General features: G+C 40.5%; 1 protein-coding gene across 27 annotated transcripts in view; it reads left to right on the top strand.

The window, feature by feature from the left end:
* The window catches only part of AGBL1 (AGBL carboxypeptidase 1), a 388,880-nt gene that overhangs the window by 192,656 nt on the left and 170,880 nt on the right, over positions 1–25,344 (top strand). Inside the window, exon 23 of one of the 27 annotated variants that reach the window (XR_014957536.1) lies at positions 59–20,331. The exons of the other annotated variants lie outside the window; for them this stretch is intronic. The gene's annotated coding sequence lies outside the window, so the exon portion shown is untranslated. Of the gene's footprint in view, positions 1–58; positions 20,332–25,344 lie in introns of those variants that run through there. 27 annotated transcript variants of the gene reach the window in all.

Raw genomic sequence — 25,344 nt, 5'->3', positions numbered from 1 at the left:
AAACAGATAAAACAAGTGGAAAACCACACCTCTTTCTTGTGAACCTTCCTTTCTCAAGGAAAGATTGTCACTTCCCGCTGCTCTTGTGTCTCTGGGAAGGCTCTGAGGGTGTTGGCTGCTGCTGCCTGACCATGAGTGCTAAAGGAAGTCATCATACCAGGGCAAGGGCTGCTGTCAGAGCAGCAGGAGAGACTCAGAACAGGGTAAGAGGAAAGAAAAAGCATTCCCTTTGTCTCTGTTCGGGGGTATTTTTCTCCATTTCCTCCCCATGGGCCATCTCCCATTCCTATTTCTATTTGTTCTTGTTAAAATTTATCTGGAGGAAAATTTAAATTTCTGGAAGGTGAGATTTCATTTTTAAAGTAACAGTAGCATGCTTTCTGGTTAGACTTTCAAATATACCCATAGCCATTTAAAAATGGTTAATCAGCAGCTTTATCTATGGCCCATAATTCACCATTTACTCTATAATGGCTTCCTTTTAAGCATTAACAGTTACTTACTACCTTAAATCCCTATTTAAACATGAATTTGAGGATTTGGACTTGTAAGGGAGAATAAGCAATAAAAGCAGCTGAATGCCTGAACAAAATTCTGGTATCAGGCCAGTATTATCAGAAATTAGGAATAACTTGAAGAATAGAAAGCATCTGTTCTCCATTTCTGTATCTAATCTGTTTGTTCTGTCTAGCCTACCCAACATGTTTTCACATCACACTCTGTACTTGAGAATTTTTTTCTGAAGATGCCACTTTATAGCACCCTCCAAAAAGCACCAGCATCTCGTTAAAAGTCACGTGGAATTCAAAGAGAAAGCAAATACCCATTCCAAGTAATAAAGCTGTGCCTCATCTTCCACTGAACTGCAGGGGGCAGCCAAGAATTTGGGTAAAGTGTTGCTACCCGGATTTACCTCATCAGCCTTTTCCTGGAAATAATACTTTTTTTTTTTTTTTTTTTTTTTTTTTTTTTTTTTAGTTCTAGTACACAACTTGTGTTTTCATCTATGAAAAAGTGAATCATGAGAGATGATGTGCTGTAGTACTTTAATACAGTCAAGTGTCCTTCCTTACTGTGTTCAGCACTGGAGATTTCAAAAAGGGAAGGAACCACTTGCCATAGTGGACAACTGCAGAATGCCTCTATCCCCTGGGAAATGATTTTCCATCTTCAGACAGTGTTTTATTTATGCCTGGGAACACTAGAATTTGTAACATTTCTGAATAATTATAATAACAATAATTCTATCTAATGAAAGGTTCCAGTGCTCTCATTTTGTGTATCACTTACCATTGCTTTTTGAATCTTGCATTGCTCCTCGCTGCACCCTGCTATCTTGTGAGTTTTCTGGATTAGCTGCATGTTGTGGGGAAAGAAAATATTTCCTTTCATCTGCTGCTCTTTCACCTTTGCAAATGCATCTTTATCCTCCACTGTAACAGAATAATTGAGAGTGACTAAATTGCCAGGCATTTTGTAAACAACTATCACCTCCCTTCTCAGGCATCTAGTCATGAAAGAGGATAATTTTTTTAAAATCATATGCCTCTAACTACTTTTATCACCTATTTTGGACCCTGCTTATTGATGTGGTATACTAAAGATATAGGAAACCAAGAATTCAGAATGGGTTTTCTAGGGAAAGTGTGCCATATTTAAAGTAAGTTTTATAGTATTTTTAGTGTTGTCTGTGGCCTTGCCATTGAAGCTGATTATTTTCCAGAAGGGTTGTGTTTTCCTGGATTAATCAGCTCTATCCTCATTTGGTTTGATCAAACCCTTTTACCTTAAATCAGCTTTCTTGGAGGATTACTGGCCACCAATGGGGTTGGTGAAGGACACCAGAGTCTCTCACATTCATGCCCATAAAAAGTGATGCCTTTCTTAAACCTTTTAGATTTCAGGGTCATTTTTGATTTAGATTATTTTGGTGTTTTTTATATTTAATGTATCTGTCCTGAAGATAGTGCTTATGATTACCTAAATATCCCAGAAAGGACTGAGCAGAAAACAGAGAAACAAGTGGATGAGGATGTGATGCTGGTAGTTTGTGAGAAGTCCAGAACAGAGAGAAAAAGATGGACAGTGCCTGTCAGAGGTGGATTTGGAAGGGTAAGGGCAGGACAAGACTTAAGCCTTCTCCCTGCCTTCCCCTCAGCTCATGGGAGTGATTCTCAATATTACAGAACCTAATTTCAAGAACTCAGGATTAAAAAAAGGGTTGAGTGGAAATATAAATAATGGATTAGGCTGAAAAATTGGTTTAGGCACTTTGACAATGTCTCTGAGGTGTCTTTGCCCCTTTCAAGGAGAAACAGATTGGAGACATGAGATGCAGAAACATGGCTTTTGTTCACTTTTCTCTCTCACGTTTTAAAATCATATCCAAACTCTTTTTGTGCAAATGTGCTGCTCATGATCAAAGATTATCTTGGAGCAGAGAAAGTCCCTGGGGAGCAAGGCCTGAAGGCTAAGCCTGCAGTGCAGCTGGCTGTATCCCAGGCATTTTGGGAAACCTAGTCATGCATGACCCAGCATCTACTGATCCAGTGAAGTGGGGAGCAGCATACCCCATGGCCCTCCCTGACTTTTGGTCCTTGCTCCCTTTGCCAGCCCAACTCCCTCTGGAAGCCATGGTCCATCAGGAGTTTGCCATCACCAGTGTCAGGTTGTCTGTAAGGCTTTTCTGTAACACAGCATCTACTAATTTCCTGAATTTTCTCAGGAATTGCATACTCTGGCGTAGAAGCTGGGATTTATCTGAGAAGGGAGGATGGACAGGAACAGTTGAGCTCTTTGCCCTTTTCAGTCTATTTTTCCTCATGTCTCCTTTCTAGCGTTTCCATCCACTCACAGAGTGACTCTAATAGCAACCAGCTATTGGGAAAGAAGCAAAAGAAAGATGTTCAGTGAAATTTCAGAGCTGGTGCCCTGCAGGTATGACAGGAACAGCCATGAAAGCAGCATACCCGTTTGCACAGAGATCTCTCCTGCCTTGTGATGCCTTCCTGCCTTTGCTGCCTCCCTTGTGGGACACTGGATTTGTGTGCCAAGAAGGCTGCTGCTAACACAGCTCAAACACCTCGCAGAGAGCAGTGCCCTTGATCTGTCATTAGAAACGTCCTTGACATGCTGTGGCATCAGGAGGAAGGCTTGTGATGCTAATTGCTGGCAGCACTGTTCGACCATGGAAGTCACACAGACAGCCCTAGTACACTTTGTTTTAATTTTGAGAGAGGGATGCTGGCTTGGTTTTGCTACTTCTTTTTTTTTTATTTTTTTCTTTTTCCTAAAGAGTTTCCCAAAGGGCATATGACAACTGTGAGGGTAGGGTTGTGATCCCAGGAAGGTGACCTTTCCATCCCTGTAGTTACTGGTGGACTTTTTTTATTATTTTGGGGTTTTTTTTAATTTTGTTTTGGGGGTTATTGTCACTGAATGATGTTCCTGTGCACTCTGCAGCCTTGCAGGACTGTCCTCTCAGTTAGATTTGTGGGTAATGTAATCAGGCAGGGTGTTCAACTGCTTCACAGCCTTTACACCTTCTGCTTGTTCAGCCTACCTCCACCTTCTCTATGGTAGTAGCAAAAGCTGGAGAGTTTTCCTTGTTTGCACTTTGCTTTTTCTAGAACTTACCTGTGCTCTGTAGTGATTAAGAAAATTCAGAAATGGGGACATATGCCCTTGTTTAGTCCCTGATGATGGGTCAAAAGTGGAAATTAATAAAATAGGAAATCTGTTTCTACTCTGCAGTCAGTAAAGGAAATTCACTGGCATCAAATTAATCATGAAACAAGCACAAAGAAGAGAACAGATTATCAGGGAATTAACTCATTAATTAGATTCATACCAAAATTCAGAAAAGAGTTTTCTTCAAGATAACCACAGAGTTCAAAGTTCAGCAAGAGTTGGTCTTGGGGTACAGACAATTTTATATCAGAACTCTGGCAAGGTTTTATTTTAGCCCAGCATTTGGATGGTTATAATGGTATATCAGAAAAGCTGCAGGAAGGCATTCAGCAGCTGGCATCATCTAACCACAAAGTGTGAGGACAGAAGCTATTATCAGCCCGTTCACATCACTAAACCCTGGTTCCTGGTGTTAACAGCAGTGTGGGAGCCCTCTCTGTTATGGCACCTTGCTAAATTTAGAGCTTGATTGCAAATCCTCCAGTCAATAGCAGCTGCTTGCTGGTGAGGGTTTTTTTTCCAGCATGAGGGTGAGCAGAAACCACATGCAGATTTAAGTGAGGTAAAGTGCTAAAACACCATTCTCCATGTGGCACTTCTCAGGACCCCCAGCACGCCCTCTTTGTTCCAGTTCTCAGCAGCAGGGAGGCAAGGAGGTAAATTCCAGTGTGTTTCCAAGTAGATGGGGTTTGGCTGGAGCCTCCTTGCTGCTCTAATGGGAAGCTTCTCTCCATGAATCTTTCTTAGCCTGTAGCTTGAACTCAGGGTTAATTTAGGACCCACACAGCCCTATTCTTGTTAAATCAAGATTTATGCTGCAGTTTAGCATGAGCCTGCTTGCTGTGCAGGTGAAATGTCTCCTTTAGTGCTGCCAAGTATGGGTACCCTGGTGAAGGGAATGTAGGAGGAAGGAAAAGAACTCTGTTGTTACTCTCTGCCCTGTGCTGCAAAATCCTGCCAGGTCCCTTCACAGCCTTCGTGGTGGGATCTGCTGCTGCTGCCAGATGTCACAAGGTCCCTGTCCCTGGGCCAGGCTGGAGCAGAGGCCACGCTGCTGCAGCAAGGCTGGGCTTATCATTGGGACTGGTTTCTGTAGCACGTTCTTAATGAATTAACAAACCAGAGCTAAACACTGGTTGAAATGAGAGTGAATCCATGTGAGAAAGGCCCCCTGCTTCTTCACTTACCCTTTCCCTTCTCCTGCTTTCGCTGAGTCTCAGCAGGAATGCAATCAAACCACGCTGGGGAACATCTGAGCTGCCTATTTGCCACTTAGGACTTCCAGGGTAGCAAAGTTTCCACATTGTTTATTTAGAGCTAAGTGTTCTGCTGTGTCTCTTCTCACCTTCTGTAAATAACAACTGTCCTCAAAATTCTTCAGGCTGATTACTGAGACAATCTTTGTGTTTTGAGTTGTGAGCCGTATTAATCTATAATATACTCTGGCCTGTGGATGGGAAAACTAATGCATTGAGGATGTCACCAGAGGTAAAAGCCAAAGGACATAGTCTTCCTGGTGAAGTAAAGTACTTTGCTTGTGATGGGGTTAAATCTCCCAGCAGCAGTTCATAAAGTGTTAGAGGAGTTTGCCTTTGAAATCAACATGATAGAGATTTTATAACACCAAAACTAATTCAGTTCTAGAAAAGATGAGGTTTTGGGTTTTTTGCCTACCTGTAGCTTGTCACGGTAAAGTTTATTCCACTTAATACAGGAATTGATGTCAGAGGAGCAAACACATATACACAAAGAAAAACAATACCCAAGTCATTCAGGCCCACCAAATGCATTCACCAACTTTATTAACCATCTTAAAGTTTTGTATCAAGTAATTCCAGTTTTCAAGCACTTTCTTTACAGTCATTGAGAGCAATTCTTCCCATCTGTCTTACATGCCTTTCGTAGGTTCCACTAGTAGTAGGGTAAATAACTGGGGAGTGCTGTTTCACCAGAGGGAGAGGAAAAAAAAAAAAGATAACAGAAGGTATAGTAGAGGGCTGAAATATCTTCTCCTTTCTCTTTTGGAGTCTAAACATCTTCATATCATAGTGCAAAAGCTGGAAATGCATCTCCTCAGACCCAATCTAAAAATACACACTCTAGCAACCCTTGCTAAAATGCAGATGGGAAAATAAGTATGAGTTCCATGGATTATACAATGATACAGAATTCAATCCAGAGTTTACACTGTGATAATTCAATCCTGTGTAATCCACACCAGGTTGATAAAATATCAGCTTGTCCTGTGGATGTGACACAAGGCAGTTGAAGACTTCTCTGTGCTTTGGAACAGAACAGTTAAGAATGCAGATTACACATTCAGGGAGCAAAATATTTCTTCTTTGTGCTTTTAATACAGCAAAATGCTTTGTTGCTTCTTTAGTTTCCTTCCCTCAGTCACAACAAAGGAATGTTGGAAGTGGCTCCAGAGAAACAAAGCCTAGAAAAGAAAAGGGATTTAGAGAGAAGAGATTAGATGAGATTTGTAAAAAGAAGAATTCCCAGTGCCATGTTCCCAGCTCAGTCTTCTGAAGGGGAGCCTTTTGCTCATGATTCACTTGGCAGCTCTGCCCAGAGTGGCCTCTCTCCTTCATCTCTGCTGCTGTAAACTAATACCCAGCCATAACAGCCCTGCCAAGCTTGGTTGCTGCTGATGTATTGTACACAGCTTTCATTAATGTATTTGTGCCCAGTAGCTCACCAGTGAAAGCTCCTTCTAATTTCCTTCCTTGTGGTCAGCTATGGACTTCTAAAGAGCAGGAGTGAGTTTGCAAGAGAGGAGTGACCTGTGATTCTCTCTTGGTGTAGCTTGAGCAAGTTTTATTCAAGCTTTCCTTTAACACTGCACAGTTTAATCAGGACATGTTGACATAGACTTGTACCTCCTCATCTTCCTGTCTTTTGACCTTACAGTGATTGGCTTTTAATACTATTATCTCCAGTAGAGACTGATTTTCTTGGTTTGGGAGCCATGTGCAGTCTTTTCCCTGCCTCCCATTTCTGGTCTGCAGCAATTCCTGCTATGGTTGGTGGATGAGGTTGGCAGCCACCCTGCAGTGCTCTGGCCAGCCTGAGCTCTTACAGTCCTGCTGCTCCTTTACCTCTGCTCCAACAGCTGGTATGGAAATTATTCCTCCTATATTATCACTGTGGGGAATGAACTTTAAACTTCATTTGTGTTTGCATAAAACTGGAGGAGTTAAGGGCTGGCAGGGATCTCCACAGGTCATCAGCTTCCTGCAGTGAGGCTCAACTTTACCTGTACTACTTTTGCTATATTAATCTAATCTTTTCTAGGGGAGCTTTAATAATGGAATTACCAGACTTTCTCCAAATAATCTATTTTAGCTCCTACCAGCTTTATATGTTCCATGTATCTAGCTTGAGCGCTGTCTTGCTTTTTCTCACCTATCATTTTCTTACCTAGCCAGCCTAGATATAGAATTAATTATTTCAGTGTGTCTTCTGCACCATTTTCAGTTGAACCAAGTCCTCCCTGAATTGCTTTGCCCAAGCTGGAAAAAGATCTGTAACAGAGATCTTAATAGTACTGGATCAAGAAAGAACAGATTAATTTATATGTCAGCCTAAATTCTCTATACCCACACAGTATTGTATTGTATTGTATTTGCATTTTTGTAAAAGAAAGGAATGGGTGGCTCATGGTCAACTTGCAGTTTTCAATAAGGCAAATCAGTATTTTTTTCCCAGTAGAAATACTACCTTGTCATTGCTCCTCATTTTCTGTGTTTGTACCATTGATTATTCCTGTCTAATTGAAGTAACTTGTACTTGACCCTATTGAATTGCAACTTTTTTTCAGTTTACGTCTCTAGTTTGTCAAAATTACTTTGAATTTTAGTGCAATTTTTGTCTTTGGTTTTGTCTGCAAACTGAATTAACATACTTTGCATTTTGTCTAAATCTTTAATGAAAATATAGAATTGTACCAAATCCATATCTGAGTCCTGCAGAAGCTCATTCAACACACGACAACAGTTTATATAATTACTCTGAAGTGGTTCACCTAGACCCTGCTGCCTATTTACTGCAAGAACTTGAAATAGTTTTAGAAAAGTTTCCTACGTGACATCTTGTCCATGGGGTATTCCCCTGGTACCTTCTCAGAGAAGCAAATTAGAATGGGCCATGGTAATTTGTTCCTGACAAAGCTGTGTTGACTGATTCCCACTTCTTTTCTCCTAAGTGCTTCCAAATTGTTTCTTTGCTCTGTGGAACTGGAGTTAACCTGACAGGTCTATCGTTTGCTGTCTTCTCCTTTTTCCTGTCTTCAAAAGGCAGTCACTCTATTGTGTCAGTTATCTGGTTCATCAGCAGTCCTTCCTCAGCTCAAAAAAAATAATCATTAAGAGCTTTGAGCTTGATTGAGTCAGTTCCTCAGAGCTGCAGAAGGAATACAGTAGATTCAGATCATTTGGAAAATCTGAACAATTTAACTTCTCTAACCAATCCCTTTTGTCTTATGGGCCTCCTTTGTTCGTTCTTAACAATGTTAATTTGTCACAGCTGACCTTTTATGAAAACTTATGCAAAAATCGCTCTTCTCAGCCTTGTTGTCAATAAGTTTTCCTTCTGTGAAAAGTGGACTAACAAATTATGCTGCATTTTACTAGTAATAAACTTAAAGAATGATGTCCTTTGCTGTAGGATATTTTTGCCAGTCTCACCTCACTTTGTACTTTCATTTTTCATGCTTTCCATAGCTGTTCTTTTTGTGCATTTGCACTCATTAGGCTATTCTAATTTTTTTTTTTTTTAAACTTCATTTGTACTTCTGCCATGTATTTGAAGTCAGTAAAGATCTTTTGGTACAACCAAAGTGGTCTGGCTTGGTCCAGTTTTTTTGTAGTAAAATAGCTCAACTTTGTCATTTTTCTCAGGAATGTACCAGGTTTTTTTAAAGTCTCTTATAGAAAGAAAATTCTCAAGGATCCTCCCCCACACTTCCACCCACCTCCATTGAATTCTTGGCTGTAGAAGATTTACATAAAACTTGTCTGCTTGATCTTACTCTTTCACTAAGCTTTGGTGGAGTTCTTTCATGGAAGCACCTTTCATGGTTCTGGGGCTTTTGTTGTCTTTCTCTTATGGCACTGCTTGCACGGAAAATGTGAGTTTGTGCTTTAATGCTAGAGAAGTTCATGTTTTATGCTGGGTTGACAAGGTCTTTAAGAGAGAGAAAATCTGCACAATATCAGAGTTCATTGCTTGTGAAGGAAACTGTTCAGAGTCACCTTTGCCTGGAAACCATATTCGCAGTCAGACAAAGTAACAAGATGAATAAACCCACATTATTCTGTTAAAGTGTGTCTCAAACAAGGATTGCAAATTTTATCACATGCTTGTTGCTGCAAAACGACACGCAAAACCCTTGCTCATTTTATCTAAAGACCTTGGCTTTATCTCTTATTCTGCAAGTTCTGTTTCCCAAAGTCTCTTCATTCTTTGAAGGGATTGTCAGGAGTTTTTGATCGATTGAAGGTGTTAAAAGTAGATTGGAGTTAGACTCCAGTGTATTGCTCTCCTTTAGTCTGGGTGATGCTCTATAATAGCCCAGAACTGGTCTACAAATCATCTGATTATATTGGCTGGGTGCCTGATGAATGTAAACCCAGGGAGACTTGCTTTCAGCTCTCTTGCTGGGTACCCTTGGGCTACCTTGTGGAATGAGGGAACATCTAATAAATTTAATAGCCTTGACACTGGTCAGGGTCAGCATATTTTTTTTTTTTTTTCATTCTGACTTAAATGTATGTAATTGCCTATTTCATTTGTTACTGGCTATCCCCTAGCTTGTGCTGGAGTGAGGTTTCTGGAAGGTCACAATGAAGCCTTTTCCTCCCCAGGCTGAGCAGCCCCAGCTATCTCAGACTGTTTTGATAGGAGAATCTTCATGTTCATGAAGCAGGTTTGTTCTCTCCAGTAAAGGCTTCTTGACTCCCTGTGATAATTCTCTGGTTCACAGAGCACTCCAGAATATTAAACTTTTACAACTTCTTTTACAAAGCCTGTAGGCTTACTGGGTTGGAACAGACAGCATTTCTGAGTGTAGGTACAGGGGTGGGTGGGTTTGGGCACTGGAATGTGCTTCCCTCAGTATTTTAGAGTGTATTATCAATTTCCCCCAGTGCTTATTATCTGAAGATTGAAATCTGTAGCTGCACTCTGTTGGGTTTGTGTCTCCTCTAATTGCAGTGTCTTCTAGCTCATTCTGATTTATAGCTTGCTGAAAAGCATGTATCCCATAGGATAGAAAGCATGATGTGCAGTTTTATATGGCAGGACAGATACCAATGAAAAATGAAAACCAACTTTATCTGAGCTGGAAAAAAAACAGAGGAAACAAAGGGAGAAATTGAAAAGAAAAGAAAATGTGACAATATATGTTGACCATACTATTTTCCCTTTGCTCTGAAGTCTTTTGGCTTTCTAGACCAGAGGTTTTCAAAGGAGGGTTTAAAGGACCAACTGCTTGCTAAATAACTTTCATTTAGAGGGTATGGAGTGTTGTCACTGAGGAATTGTCCATTCCAGGTGAGTTTACCTGTGCTCAATGGAACTGCACCTCACCTGCAGTGGTGGACAGATGGAAAATATGTGCTCTCATCATTTCTAAATGCCATTATGCTTCTGAAGAGATAAAAACTGTTCTCTGAATACAGCCTTAGTCTGAGGTGGACGTGAGGTGAAAGAGGCTGAATCAGAGCTCCATGCACATAGTATGAGTTCTTCTATTGAATTCAGTGAGCTTTGAATTAGACCCCAAGTGCACAGTGTGTGAGAGAATGCAGTCGTGAGCAAGAAAATTCAATACTTTCTTTTTTCAGCACATTTGTTTCTAATAATGTTTTTTTTGTTTGGTTGGTTTTTTTATTGGAGTTTTTTAGCAAAAGGTTCTCTGATGTCCTCCCTGCAATCTGGAGAATAATAATTATTCCTGATATGCAGTCTTTTAGCTGAATGTTAAGAGGGAGGAAAAGATAATAGGGGGAAAAAAAAGACAAAAAATTTTCTTGGGTTCTTATTCTTTACACCTTCAGGGAAAGAGCAGACACATTTGCAAGTTCAGTGTTATAAAGGAAAGAATAAATCCAACAGTGCTGAGAAACAAGGCCTTAATTGTGCTGGATTACTGTGTACGTGAGAACCTCCCTTTGAAAGGCACATGTATTTTTGGAGGATAAAAACTTCCAAAAACTCTGAAACAAATTTTTTTTTTTAAACCCTGGAGAATATGACTTGGAAATTCCTAGACCATTTGTTTATGTTTTCTCTTGTTTTCTTATCCTGTATCAATAACCTCCAATTTCTAATGGTTTCTTCATTTATGGTTTTGGCCTTTGCTTTTCTGTCTGTTCCAGCCACATCATATGAAGCCAAGGCTTTCTAATCTGCATTTGTAACACATATCCAAGAGGAGATTAATTTCAAAATGAGACTAGAAAATAGTACCTGGCTCCCTCAGATAAGCCTGAGACAAAGCCAGACAGTGCTGAACTCTTTGGAGTCCTGGTTATTCCATTGACTTCTGCTTCCCTTTTACTCCAGCATTGAAATGCAGTTGTAGCTCAGAAAAGTGGCAGCAAGGAGTAGCTTGTGGGGTGTCATATTCAGTCCCTTCAATGATGTCCAAGTCCAATCCAAGGATATTTTCTTCCCACCCCTGTCACACGAGCACTCTGGCACCTGGGGTCTGTCAGACAAACTGGCTGCCTCCTTAGCTGCTGCACTGACAGAGAACGTGGAAACAAAAACCTCAAAGCAGAATTGTCTGGTTTGTAAAGCAACTGTTTTACTTATATAACAGTATCGTGGTAGCTCCAAACAAATTCAATGTCTAATTAGCTTTTTCCTTATTCTGCATGACACAAAGGAAACAGAACATGCCTTCGAGCTTTTGGTGTAAAGAACTAAAACCAAAGAATATTTTTCCACAGAATATAAATATTTCCAAAGAATATTTTGATGCTGTTAATGTCATCATGCCTAGGATTTATCTGCCCAGTGTCCAGGGCTTTGTGTCATGAGAGAAAAGACAGCTAAATAACACAAAATATCTCCAATAAATGCGAGGTTTTGTGCTTGTTTTGCTCACAGTTGCATTCTTTATATATTTCTTTCTGCCAGCATCCTGGGGCTAGGGGTGATCTGGGACAGGGGGAGGTGAAAGAACAGATTATAAAACACTTGTAGAAAGGACATGCAGAATTTGCAATGGTGTGCATTATTGATTTGAAAGCTGAGCTTCTCCAGCCACAAAACAGAAACACAGTCCATGACTTCAGTGCATATGGCAAAACACTGGAGAAAAATCATAGTCTTATGTCCAGATTTTTACAAATGGAAAAGAGGCAAAGGTTGCAAAATAAATTTACTCATTGTAATTTTTCCAGGTATAGAATAATTGATTCAGAAGGGATGATTTAAGTGTTGAATGGTGATGGGATTTGATAGCAGCCTGTGCCAAATATCCTGAGAAGTGGTGTATTAATGCCTTGTTCCCATTTCTGAGTCACAAAGGAAACTATTAAGTTCTTCCTTTTCTGAGGTTCTGAAAGTGCTATTTAATGACCTAAAATGATTTTCTTTATCTTTATCTTAACCTGTCATAAAGTTTAGTTATATCTTTGTAGAAGTATGTCTATGCCCTAAGTCATAAGTTTAAAAAAACAAAAAGGAACAAAAAAAAAAAAAAAAAAAGCCCCTTGGTTTATAGCCCTTTTGGGGATTTTGGCACAATTTGTGTTCTTCAATAGCAGTGATGCAAATTAAATTAACTAAAATTTATTGATTCTCCAATTTAGCTAAATCAGATTTTAGTCCAATAGAGTGTTTGCACATGCAAGTGCACTGAAATAAGCACATCTTAGGCAACAGATTCAGTTGTGTTTTCATAGCTGAGCTCAACATCCCTCTTGATGTCCCAGGGAGGGACATCCTCTCTTGTGCAGATGGGCTGGGAGGAATGAAGATCAAGAATGTTTCTAGCCTGATCTTCACAGGTGAAAGATTAGAGCAATTGGGAGGAGCAGACTAATGAGAAGGGAACTTCCCCTACATCCATCTGCCATCATATTTATTAATGTCTTTTCCTTCAGCAAATAATTAGATCCAGAAGCATTAAAAATGTGTGTTTTTCTAGGAAAAGATTGGGAAGGGAAACAATTTCTAAAGATAGTCTAAATACCTCTCTAAAGTGGCAAGCACTTGACACCTCCTAGTCAGCCACCCTGGAGTTTTCTTGTTCCCACCACATTGAACTTCACTAAAGTAAAATCCAAGTAGAGTAAAAAGCTTTTTTTTTATTCTCCTTAGTGACATTCTTTTTCACTGATGGTGGAGGGGGAAGCATTTGCTGCTCTGCGATAACAAAACTGTGAAAACAGAAACAAAGGCATAGGAACTGCTTGCCTTCATCCTGCATTGCCCTACACTGACAGAGGCTTTCTCTGGCTCTGCATTTTGCTCTCTGAGCATATTGATGTGAGGTGAGGTTATGGTACCTGGGCTTCTAAATAGATGAAAGCTGCAATGCAAAACACCTCCTTTGGAGTCCTCTTAGGAGAAGCAAAAAAGGAAAGCATCACATCAGAGAAGGGAAGAGATAAATAGGCAGTCAGAGAAGGATGGCTGCAGAAAAGCAGGAGTGAAGTCTGGCCCTTCCAGGAATACATTCTCCTTCCTGCAGTGTTTTTCCAAGTTCTGATTCTTCCATGCTGTCAAGGAGAAAGGACAACTCTCCATTTTCAGGAACATATCAAAATCTGATGATTCCTGTATTTTATCACCGTTGAGGGCAATTTTCCAATCATGCTGCTGCTATATTTACTCAGGATGGCTGAATCCAGAGAGCAGAGAAATAGTGCAGCACTCATCCACAATTTGAACCAAGCTCAGTTCAGTGCCTGGGAACTTTATTTTATGGAGGCAGTTGAGATTTATTACTTCAGTGTCAAAGGTAATGATTTGACCAAGTACATAAGTAGAATATTGCCCTTTGTGGAATGAGAATTTGGTCCTGCTGGCATCCCACTGGATATGGATATGTCTGAATTTCAGGACCCTGGCAAAGTACCAGTTCAATGCTTACATGTACCACAGTCTTTTGTTTCCATAAATCCACGAGGCCAGAAAGGAGCTATGTCCCTGAAGTGTGATGGATGGACTACAGGCAATGCACCAGCCATGCAGCTCCCTGGAACTTATGCTGTTAAGGCTTAAAGGAGAATCTCAATAATCTGAAATTATTTGAGTTCAGCTTTTGGGATGGCTGCTTTATTGTGCATGGCAAAGACATCAATGAGTGTGGAAAGTCATCCTTCCAAGTGCCAGGGAGCTCTTTTGTCACATAGCCTGTAAAAATGAATGATTTAGCACCAAGAATGTGGCTTAGACAAGATTTTGGAAATGGGAAAATAACCACTGAAAAGACACAAATATTTTTATTACCACTTGAAAACGTCATGACTGTAAACTCTGCTTCTTTGTTCCTTCTGCAACAAGAAACAGAGTCAGCCACATGGCAAAGTTGAGATGTTTCCTTATGCAGTAACATAGAGCTTCTGATTGGGGCCATAAAAGTTCTCACTGGTTTAACCCCACAGGTTCCCCATCCTAGATCTTGTGCACTAGAAAGACTGATGCAAAAAATCTGCTTGTCAGAGGAAAAGTTGACACGCTTGTGACTTTTAGTGCAGTTGCATCAGAGTGGAAGTAGGGATGGTGGAAATAGCCTTGACAGAGAAGGAGTACCAGGCAAAGTGCAGGTGACAATGCAATTTATCACATGGCTGTGAAATGTATTAGCTGCCTATCACCCTCAGTTATGTAAAACAAAAAGAAGGAGAATTGATTAAACTATGACCTCTTCCATCTACTGGCTGTCATTTTAGTACCTGTGATAGAAGCTGGTGTCTAGTCATTAAATGCACAGACCTCTCCATTTCAGTTTTGAGCAGTAGATTAATAGTTCATATTGTGTGATTTTTTTTTTCCCTCTGCCTGGCTCAGTACACACAGAGGAAGCTCCCCTCTTTGTACATCACCCCTCTGAGGACAGCTGCCCACCCACCATGGAGTCATGGTGGATCCCTGTGCCAAAGCTCCTTTTTCTTTCTCTTTTGGCCCACATTCTCTTACTCTTGTGTCTGGATCTAGATCTCTAACAAATTCTGGCAGCACAAGTCCTGGTTTTCCTGAACAGCTTGGCATCAAATCCTACAGGGAAGAGGGATGCATTGGGCACTTATAGCCTTCTAGTCCTAGGGGAAGATATCTTCAAAAGTTTAGTTATACAAAGAATTATGGCTGACTCTATGACAAAAGAACTTTAAGCAGCAAATAATTTATTACCACACTTAAGGGAAAGTTTTACATGGGTCTTTTACAGTTTGCTTCCACCTGGTTAGTCCAGATAAGGTTTTAAAAGATCCCCTATTCTATAGAAGCTTGATATCTCCACCTCTCATTATCTGTTTAGGGAGATGCATAGCCATAAAGTTAAACTTTAAAAAGGTAGCTGCTAATTATGAAAATTAATTAGTGAACTCGCACGGACTCTTCAATCAATATAGGTAACTACCTGAGCTGAGTCAGTAACTGAGCTGCAGGCAGACTCTGCAGAGCAAGAGCTGCAATATGAGTATACTGCTTCTGTGGCAAGGATTTATGAGACAGTATAAGCCTTTATAGTGCAGGGGGCTACCAGGCCTTTGAGAATAATTCTGGCATTTCAGTGGTCCAAAGTGTGTTCAAAATGAATAACAAGGGCTGCCCTTTAGGCATCTGTGTACCTTCATCCATCCCCATGCCAGGTAACCTATACATCTAATACAGAAGAGCAGGGTGTCCATGGATTATTAACATGCACTTGCTCAGGACCTCTGGATTACCAAAAGATGCTAGAATGAGACTCTGCAAATCCAGGATCAGTCAGCAAGGATTTTTCTTCAGGAATTAGGAATATATTTAATGAATTACCACTTAGTAGAAACATTATTTTCCTTAGAGCTTCACTTTGTGCCACAGGTGCCCTGATGTGAGAGCAACTCTCCTGAGCAGCTGCTCTTAGCATCCTTTCCCAATGGGTTAGAATATACTTCTTCCTGCCTGGAAGAGTCCAAGTTCCCTGTTACTGTAGTCAGCTGCATCAGTGAAAGGAATATAGTGGGGATATGAAAGAGTTTGGGAAGATGACTACCCATGGGTTGGCAGTAGGCCAGTGTTGAATCTCCAATAACCTGATCCTGCTACATAAAATCCTTCTTGTTCTGGTTTTTGAATGTTCCTATTGTAGACTTTTCTAGGACGAGGTGTGAGAAACAGTGTGAACATGCCTGAGTTGTGCTGCTGTCAGATCCTCTCCTGAAGTATTAAGCAGAAGGATTGTGTTCATTTGCCTCTGGATGATGTCAAAGATCGAAACTTCTGCAGCCAGACCTGGGCTATTTGTGCTTTCATTTTGTACTGGCTTTCATTTGAGTAATAGAGCCAGGCAGAGGGGTAAGCCCAGTAAAATATAAATAAAACACCAGCAGAATGAATAATGGATCCAGCAAGTTCCCAGTGTAAAGAAAAGCAGTGTCAAGCTGCTCATATTTGTGCCGGCTCAGTAGCCATGTAGGACCTTTCTGGTAGCTAAGCAACAGAGGCCATAAAGACATCCAGGCCACATGAGCTATATCTTCAGGCTTTTTTCCCTATGGGAAAGCTGTGAGAGTGGGCAGACAGGTAGGAGAGAAGCCAGCAGTGGACGATTTCTTCCTGTATTTCAAAGTAAATACTAGGATCTAGTTCTGTGAATGTGTTACAGAAGAAGAAAAGTTCCCTGAATTCAGATAAGTCCAGGGAACCTTACAAAAGCCCAGCATGCATTTTGGAAAGTTCACAGAACCTTTGTGTCCCTGGGATTCACCAGTCACCACCTAATAAATACAAGTCTCCTTATGTTGATTATAGAGTTCTGCCTGCTTTAGTTGCCTGGGTCTATTAGTCACCAAATTAAATTTTGTATAAGTAATAGTGAACCACTTTCAGGTAGTTCTGCTCAGGAAATAATGAAGAGCAGCCTGAAAATCAACTTACCTATCCATTTATTCTGTGGATAAATGCCGGAGAAAGTCATAATAGCAATAACTGAGATTTATTTAACTCCTTTCATTTGAAAGAATCCCGGAGGGCTTTTCTCACAGCATACAAAGAGATTGCTCACTCCCTGCTGAAATGCAACACTTCTGGGGTGGAACACAGCAACTGCTCTACTCCATCAAGAACTACATAAAATTTGTTAACAGGTAAAGAGAGGAACAATGGTAGTATTTTTTGCAGACAGAATGTAATCTTCTTAACTGGAATTTGTCCAGAATCTTGGATTTTAAAAGTTTTGTGCTTGCAAAGATAAAAAAAAAAAAAAAAAAAAAAAAAAAAGAAGAATGGGTTATCAGGACCTTGTTTTTTATATCTTATCCAAAAGACTGCTATGTTTTGGGCACTAGTTCAATACAGAATAACAAGCAAGACCATCTTGTATTAATTACTAGATCTTTGCAGCATCTGTGTTTTTCTTTGAGGCCATTTCATCATCCAGGTTCAGATTTTCCTGATTAATAAGAAATCATGAGATCATGCTCTTAAGGAGTTGCAAATACTCTTGATGGAAACTAGATTACCTTTGCCTTTTCTTCCCTTGCCAAAAATGGAACTGGGTGTATGGGGCTCAGAAGATGTCTTTAGGAGCTTGAGGGGAGAACCTGTGTGTTATTACTTGACAGGAGCACAGCACAGATGGTTGCAGCACACCTGCTGCTCCATGCTAACCTCAGCATCATCTTAGTGCAGGTGAGATCATGTGAGAACCTGCTGGAGGGTGAAAGAGGGGCTGTATCCTCTTGGTACCATCAAGTGGAAATCATCTGCATGTACACAGCACACAGGAGTGTTTCCCTACAGAATGTTGCTCTTGAGTCAAGCTCTGCATGTTTGCACATGATTTACCTTAGTGGTCTTCATTGCTTTCTCAGGCTGCTAAGAACTACCATTAAATAATATTAAGAAAAATTAATTTTCAGAAAAATTATTATTAAGAAAAATGCTAATGTCTCTGCACATCTCTACCCAGTAGTTATCAGAAACAAGTAACTGAGGTTTAGGTTGGCTTTCCCTTTGAACAGTAGGAGGACTGAGAGCTGATACATAGTGAAAGCCAGTAGAAAAATTTCCTTTCTAAGTGACCTTCCTGACTAATGAGCAGTTGAGGGTCACAACCACAGAACAAATAAATGAGAAAAACTAAGCTGTAAATTATGGTAGAACACAAGAACATCAATCATTCTGCTTCGGCTTTAATATCTCAAACTGTAGATGCAGGCTGGATAGAGACAAGAAAACCCAAGTGCCAGATCTAAAGGCCTTGGGCTGGCTGTGTGGTGGTATGAAGATAGCTGTAAGCATCAGGTTGTCATCTTCATTCCACTTCATCCCTTGTTTTTTGTTGTGTTTTTCTCAGGATCTGTCCTCCTGCTGCATTTTAACAGATATATTCTCCTGCATAAATTAAGCAGTGGTTTGGAGTTGTGTGCTTGTGTAAACAAAGGGAAATATTGATGAATTTATTGTTAATGGTTGAACAAGTGTTAACAAAAGTGGAGGCTGAAGACACCACAACATAAATTCCTGGTACATAAAAGAGGCACATCAAGACAGTATCATCTTTTTTATCTTTAGATCAGATTCCTATTAACCAGCTTCAGAAATTAGAATGCAGCTGGGCCTTTGTTATACACTGACTTTCCAGTAGCCAGCAGAGCTACTGGTGAGCAACTGCCAGCAGTATTGCTGATGGTTTGCTTAAAAATATCTTAGTTTGCCCTCTCTGATAATATTTGAATGCGTTACCTAATTGCAAACAAATGTGGAAGAGGGAGTAAAAATCTTAGTAAGGGTATAAAAGCAGATTGAAAATAGGTGTTAAAATAAAGCAGAGAAAGCCCTGATAGCCCCCCCACTGTGAGGGCAGGCAGAACTTGACTGGCAGAATTTCCTGGCCAAAGAAGGCTGCCTGGCTAGTTGGCGTATCCAGAATCAGTCATCTTGTAAATTGATGTGGACTTGTTCCAGTGCTTTGGTATTCATGGAAGACTTTGCTGGGGAACTTGGGATGCTGCAGAGTGGAGGAGTGGTCTGGTTGAATCAATAGGAACTTGGGCTTCTTTGGAAACTTTTTTTTTATTTCTATCCATTCTGAAAATGCTGCTGAAACCACTCAACAATGACTGTTTGTGACAGTAATGGGCTGTTCTAGGCTGAGTGTCCCCCACACCCAGTGGCTGGGAGCCAGCAACTCCTGCATTTTTCATAAAGTGCCTAAAGTACGGTCTCTTACACTTTGTGCTGTGGTTTTGTTGCCTCTAGAAATGGGAACAATAAATCCTGGTCTCCACAGCGAAGTCTTTTAAAACTTCCCTCTAAAGAGATAACAGCACAGTGCACAGGTTGCATCTGCTCAGCTCCTGCCACACCTGGCTTTGCTCCAGTCTGTAGAGACTTGGTCTGAAACATTCCCAGGAGCCAAGTGATTAGGGAGTGCTGTGCTGAGATAAAGGAGGAGAAAGGGGAGAAGAAAGATGTGTTCCACAGGTAATGGTTGTAAGAGAAATAGACCACACAGAGTGACTGTGCTGGAGAACCTGACTGTCAGAGCATCACTCACCAGGCCAGCAGCAGCCTGCTGACTGCTACAAAGACCTTCCATACCCGTGCAAGGCACACACAGATGGAAGGGCAGCAGCCACTTCTGAATATGATGTTTGCTGAAACCTTGGTAATTGGCATTATCACAGTGCTTCGTGGAAATCTGACTTGAGGAAGAATCTGTAATCTGGATGTCTTGCAGGCTTTTATCTGCATAACCCTGGGCTGCAAGAACACCTGGTACACAAGAAAACAGCTCTGCATATTCTGTAAACTGACATCCATGAACAATTTATGAGAACAATAGCACAATCTTTTTCTATGATGTGAAGGATATATGATGATAAAATACTTTCCAAGGACATGTGGGAAATCTAGACCAGATTTTACATCGAGCCTGTTACTTTTTTTTTCTTTTAATGCGACTGATATTTGTCTTCTTTGTCAAGAGAGATTTCCTGGTTTACAAATTAGCCCTGTGGTTTTAGTGATTACTACCAACCCTGTGCAGCAGGTCAGAGGAAGCAATGCAGCCAGGTGATTGAAATGCATCCTAAAAAGATGCTGGGTGTGGGCACAGACCAGCTCTCATTTGTCATTTGTCAGCTGTCTAAGCTCCATCACTCTGTATCCAGAGAATGAAATCAAAATATTTCTCACCATAATGGAGTAGCTATAAATGATGCCATAAATATCTAAGCAAACATGGGAATCACTGCTGCTCAGCTGTAACTTGCATATGGGATGTGACATATTGCTGTTCAGGAAAACTTAATTGAAACCATTTTCCATGAGAAAACACAACTTTAGCAAAACGGATCTTTTACAGAACTCAACGTTTCCAAGAATCTGCCTGTAGCATAGTTTCTTGACACAAATCCCTTTTGAAATTGCCTCTTTTTTTGTTTTGGGTTTTTTTTTTTTTTTTTTTTTTTTTTTGAAAAAAAAAATTAGTTTTCTATTACTTTTACATTTGTCTCAATTTTTCATACTATTTTAGTATTACTAATACAAAAATGCCATTTGTTATAAAATACCTTTTTTCAAGGGAAAAATATCACAGTAGTTGTATGTTCTAGTTTGGTGCAGTTTAATAAATTTGGAGTTTTCACTGGCTCTCTTAAGCCTTCCCATAATTATACATGCCAAAGTACAGTTTCCTGACTTGCTTTCCCTGTGAAATTTTGCTGGTGCAAATCATTCTCCTGTTATTTGACCTGTCACTTGTAAATAATCTGAATTGAGGGCTTGTGCCATTCTGTGTCAGAACTGTTTCACCTGTCTTGTACTGACTGTAAATCCAAAAATTGCATTTTCTGGGCAACAGGGTAAAAAGCACAGAAGAGAATACAAAGCCTATATTTATGGCATTGCCCAAAGACTGAACTGTCAACAGGGAAATAATACTTCTTTCTTATAAACACTATTATGCTGTAAGTGAAGTCAACAAGAGCTCTGCTGCTGGCCTCAGTGGGAGCAAGACTGGATCAAGGCAAGGAGATCATGCATTTCCTCATTTTACCTTTGCACACAGCCTGGTGAGAGAGAGCTGAGGAGACTTTTGATTGACTTACACTAATGTATGTTATTTGCAGCAACTTAAATAGCTGCTTTTATTATGATGATGATGATAGGGCCTGCAGACCCCAATTAAGACTTGGGGACATCATAGCTTGACATTGTGTAATTACAAAGGGAAATGTTTCTCTCTGAACTCACGATTCCCTGAAGCTGTGTGAATACTCTGTAGGAAGCATGAGCCTTTTTGTTAAAGAACAGTTTTCCACCTTTTATTTCAATGCATAATTACTAATGGAATTAGTATCTTCATGCAAAACAGTTTCTTTGTTGCTTTCCTTCTAGAAATGTTCAGCTCCACTTCAACGCCAAGATGACCTCTTGGTCAATGTGAATTTTTGATCTCCAGGGAAATCTGTCTGTGTCCTTTCTTTTATTTAAATCATCCTCCCCCCTCCACACGTATCCACTCTTTTCTCTCTTGGATTTCAATCTGCTGTAGATATTCTCAGTGCTCAAGTCAGGGAGAATGAGATGGACAAATGCCTTTGAGATCTTTGATTTATCAAAATATTTTCATTCCAAAACGATGGCAGGGGAAATTGCATCATCCATATATCTGTCTGGGGAAGAGGAAGCAGCAGAATGATGGAGTCTGGTGTCAGTGTCTGTTCCAAGGAAATAAAAAATGTGTGTGTGGAGAGTTAGAAGAAATAAAAAACGTATGTAGGTATAGATGACTACTCTTTGGCATCCATAACTGAGGAGACAGTTTGGCCAAATTTGTTTCTCTTGCTTTTGAAAACCCAAGTAGATAATCTCAAGAGGGAAATCAGAAGAAAAGTTGAACTCTCATCTTCTTGAATCTTGGTTTTCAATTACAGCTCTATATTGATCTTATGAAATTATTGGTCTCGTGTCTGGTTTAAATAGATGCAGCTCCATGGGTTTTCATGGAATTCCCTGATTTCTTCCTGTTGATGATCTGGTTCATTGCTGTAGCTGTGGTAGCTAAAGCCCTGTCCAAGATGAAGTCATTGTATTGGCTGCAATCCAGATACAAAGGCTTTCTCCAAGAAACCAGGAGGCTTAGGAGAAAAGTCCCCAGCTGGCACAGGCATCACTGTTGTTGGGCTTCTGGTCAAATCTAACAGAGACTCAGTTTGATGCTGGAGATTTGCTTGTGTGTGAGTGCTGATTATTTTTTGTTACACTGGAATGTAACAAAAAGGTTGATTGGTTTCTGGAGACTTTATCTTTTCAGATGCTACAGAGTGAAAAATCCATCTCTTTATATGAGTGTCAGGAAATCAGAGACCAGCTTTAGGCACAGCAGTTTCTTGGGACAGGATGTTCCTGGGAAAAAGCTGGCTTAGCCTCTGTGCTCCTTGTAGTGCTGAGGGAAGCTAAGATTTCAGCAGCCAAGGGAGGACCTGGGAGGTGCCTTGGCCTCACAGAAGCCAGGAAAACCTGTCCCTTATGTCTTCTTGGCACCAATGAGTGCAGCCAGCACAGCTTTGCAGTCCATGCAAAGCTGGACCAGCTCTGCCTCTGATCCCTCCTCAGGTACAGCAGTTGAATTTTGCACCAATTTCTGAGAATGCTGCCACCAGTTGCTGTCAGAAGCCCATCATGCCAGTAATATAATACAGAGCTTGAGTCCAAACCAACTCAGCTGCACAGTAGCAATAGAAGGTCCTAAGCAAAATGCATCTTTCGCTTTTGGGGAATAATTTTTCACAGTTTTGTAGTGGCACCTTTAAAATTTTCACATAGTGAACAGAAAGATTTGCACAATAATTTTAAGGCTGTTCATATAACTTCTATAATTTGTATGAAAATTGCACTGATTTAGGAAGGAGTTTAAATAATCCCTTTTATTTTTAGTGCAAACCAAGCCTGCCAGTGAGGGAAGTAGAGGGGAAAAAATCAGCAAGGCAGGTTAAATAATCTTTTACTAAAGGCAGTATCCTGTATTTCCCTCTATAATGCCTGTCTGATTGATGTCAGAGATAGGATATGTATGGGTTTGATCTAGTATGTCATTTCCTGCATTCCTGAGACATTATAACTCCTACCTAGACACTTTCCAATCTAAACTGCTGCCCACTCCTGGCTGCACATCTCTGACTCTGCTCCTTTACTGGCTCTGGATTTTGTCTTGCTGTCACAACCACTTTAGCTTGTCAGGCCAGCAGAAAACCCACCCAGACAAAGGAAGGAGCAGAGTCATCTACCAGCTGAGTGCACTGACATGTCCAAATGCTGGATTCACTGAGACCAGCAGGAGGACCCAGTCTGGAATGGGATCAAGCTTCCGGTTTAAAATACAAGATGCCAAATTTAGCTTGGATTAAACGTCTGGCTTTAAGGTGCCAAATGGAGCAAAGAGCATCTGAACTGCTGTACAATCTCTGCTAATGCATAGATTCTCCCAGAAAGTTGAAACTCATGGTGATTTTTTTCTTTTTCTTTCAGTCCCAATGTGAAAAATTCTCCTTCCCCAGCCTGGAATTGCAGGGTGATCACAGTGTTGGCTGGCTGCAGCTTTTCCCAAGTCACTCATGAACAGTGATACAGCCTCTTGTGCAAGGGATATCCCACACTTCACCTCCTCCTCTTCCAAGAAGCACAGCTAGCTAGGTAGTGTGTCCTGGCCTTGCACTTCCTTTCCTAGAATTGAGCCTACTGGTGAAAAATATGAATGTCAAAATCATAAAAAGAAATAAGGCAAATTCCCCTTATCGTCTCTGCTTAGTTTTTCAAGAAATGTCGTGAATCTTTTACTGGAAAGGACTCAGCAGCATGCAGGACTGTATTAGAGAAAATGAGGTGAAGAACTATTTTTAAACACACTGAAATAGTACCAGACAAATTCCATTTATAGGAACTTGTACTTGTCTTCTTCTGTGCCTTGAAAAGGATAATTATTTCTGTGAAGTAATGATCCTCATCATAAATAGGATCCTGAGTGCTGAACCTGGTGCCCTCCTTGATATTTCTATTAGGTTTTTTGGACTAACTTTCCTCACTTCCTTTCCCCTCACCTTTAAGCAAAGACACTGCAATATTGGTTTTTTTTTTTCTTTCTATTCATCCCGTTTCCTTCTTCATTATAAGAAAATTAGAAGCTTGGGAAAGCCTCTTGTGGTGCTAAATTGTTACTGGCTAATAAAACTGCAGGAGCCTCAGATGGTGGGGCTTTTTCCATAAATCAGTGGTGGAGGGAATTAGGTGGCAAGAGATGGAAGTGCAATGTTTAATCAGCTCTTGTAGGAAATCATTAGCTGCACACCCTCATTCCTGCGCTGTCTCATTCTTCATTCCCAATGGCTGCTTTGCCACCAGACCATTAACATTTTTCAATGACTTTCTAAATGCAGTGAAAACCCACAGAAGTGGTGAAATACCAGTGGATGCTATGAAAACAAAAGGCTGAAGAATGTACCTGTCTTTTGTTTGTTTTCTCTTTTTTTTTCCTTTCCTTTCTTCATGCCTGTACTCTTTTTTCCTCTCAATTAGAAATGAACCAAGGTAAATGACAAGTGACCTCTAGCTTGGAAGACTTCTGTCCCCTCCACCAAATAAAAAGAGGCAGAAGATTTAACAGTAACATGGACAAGAATAAGATTTTTTTATTAGATTTCCTGTATGTTCTCCTTTATGGTTTTGTCGATTTCATGGCCTTTCGCACAATCTACCATTGTGATCCAATTTTTGCAAAACTTATCAGAGATTAGGCTTTTCACTTAAGTGGCACAGAAAAAAAAAAAAAAAAAAAAGGGTCACATTTATTTGCTAAAAAATTCATGTCAAACAAAGCTGGTGCTGCTCAGCCAGCATAGCATGGCTCATAAGGGTCCCATAACTCAGCTGTTATTGGATGTGTCTCACTGGCAAAGACTAAGGCAAAACTTCTGCTTCCACTGCCAGTCCTTTATTTGATCTGAAAGAAACTCACAGCCTCAAGTGAGAGGAAAGCCTCACCCTAAGGAGTAAGTGTGATTTTTTTTTTTTTTCCCCTGAGGCTGCAGTGGTGCCACGGTTTCTGCTCTGGGTTGCAAATCCCTTTGCATTAACTGATGTAGTGGTGTGGTAGTCTCCTGCACAGACTCCCAGCCAGGGAGATTGGGTACTTCTGTGGATGTGTGCTGTCCATATGATAACTTGCAGAGCTCTGTGATGAACCTCCCAGCATTTCTCACCTCCTCAGCTGTCCCTTGCCCATGAGTCCACAGAGGCTCTGTGTAATCCAAGCTTCTGCACAGATTCCCACAGTTGCTATGGCTTGAAAAGCAAGAGCAGACTTTAAAATTTAGCTCCAGTGCAATTCACAGAATTATATGTAATGTTTTTTAATTAATTTTGGGTTTTATTATTTTTATGTAACTTCTGGGTAACTGTAGAAGAAGTTATAGGTCACTGGGG

Source organism: Lonchura striata, chromosome 10 (genome assembly GCF_050655825.1).
Source record: "Lonchura striata isolate lonStrDom1 chromosome 10, ASM5065582v1, whole genome shotgun sequence".
Lineage (NCBI taxonomy): Eukaryota > Metazoa > Chordata > Aves > Passeriformes > Estrildidae > Lonchura > Lonchura striata.
This window is presented reverse-complemented; position numbering and strand designations above follow the sequence as displayed.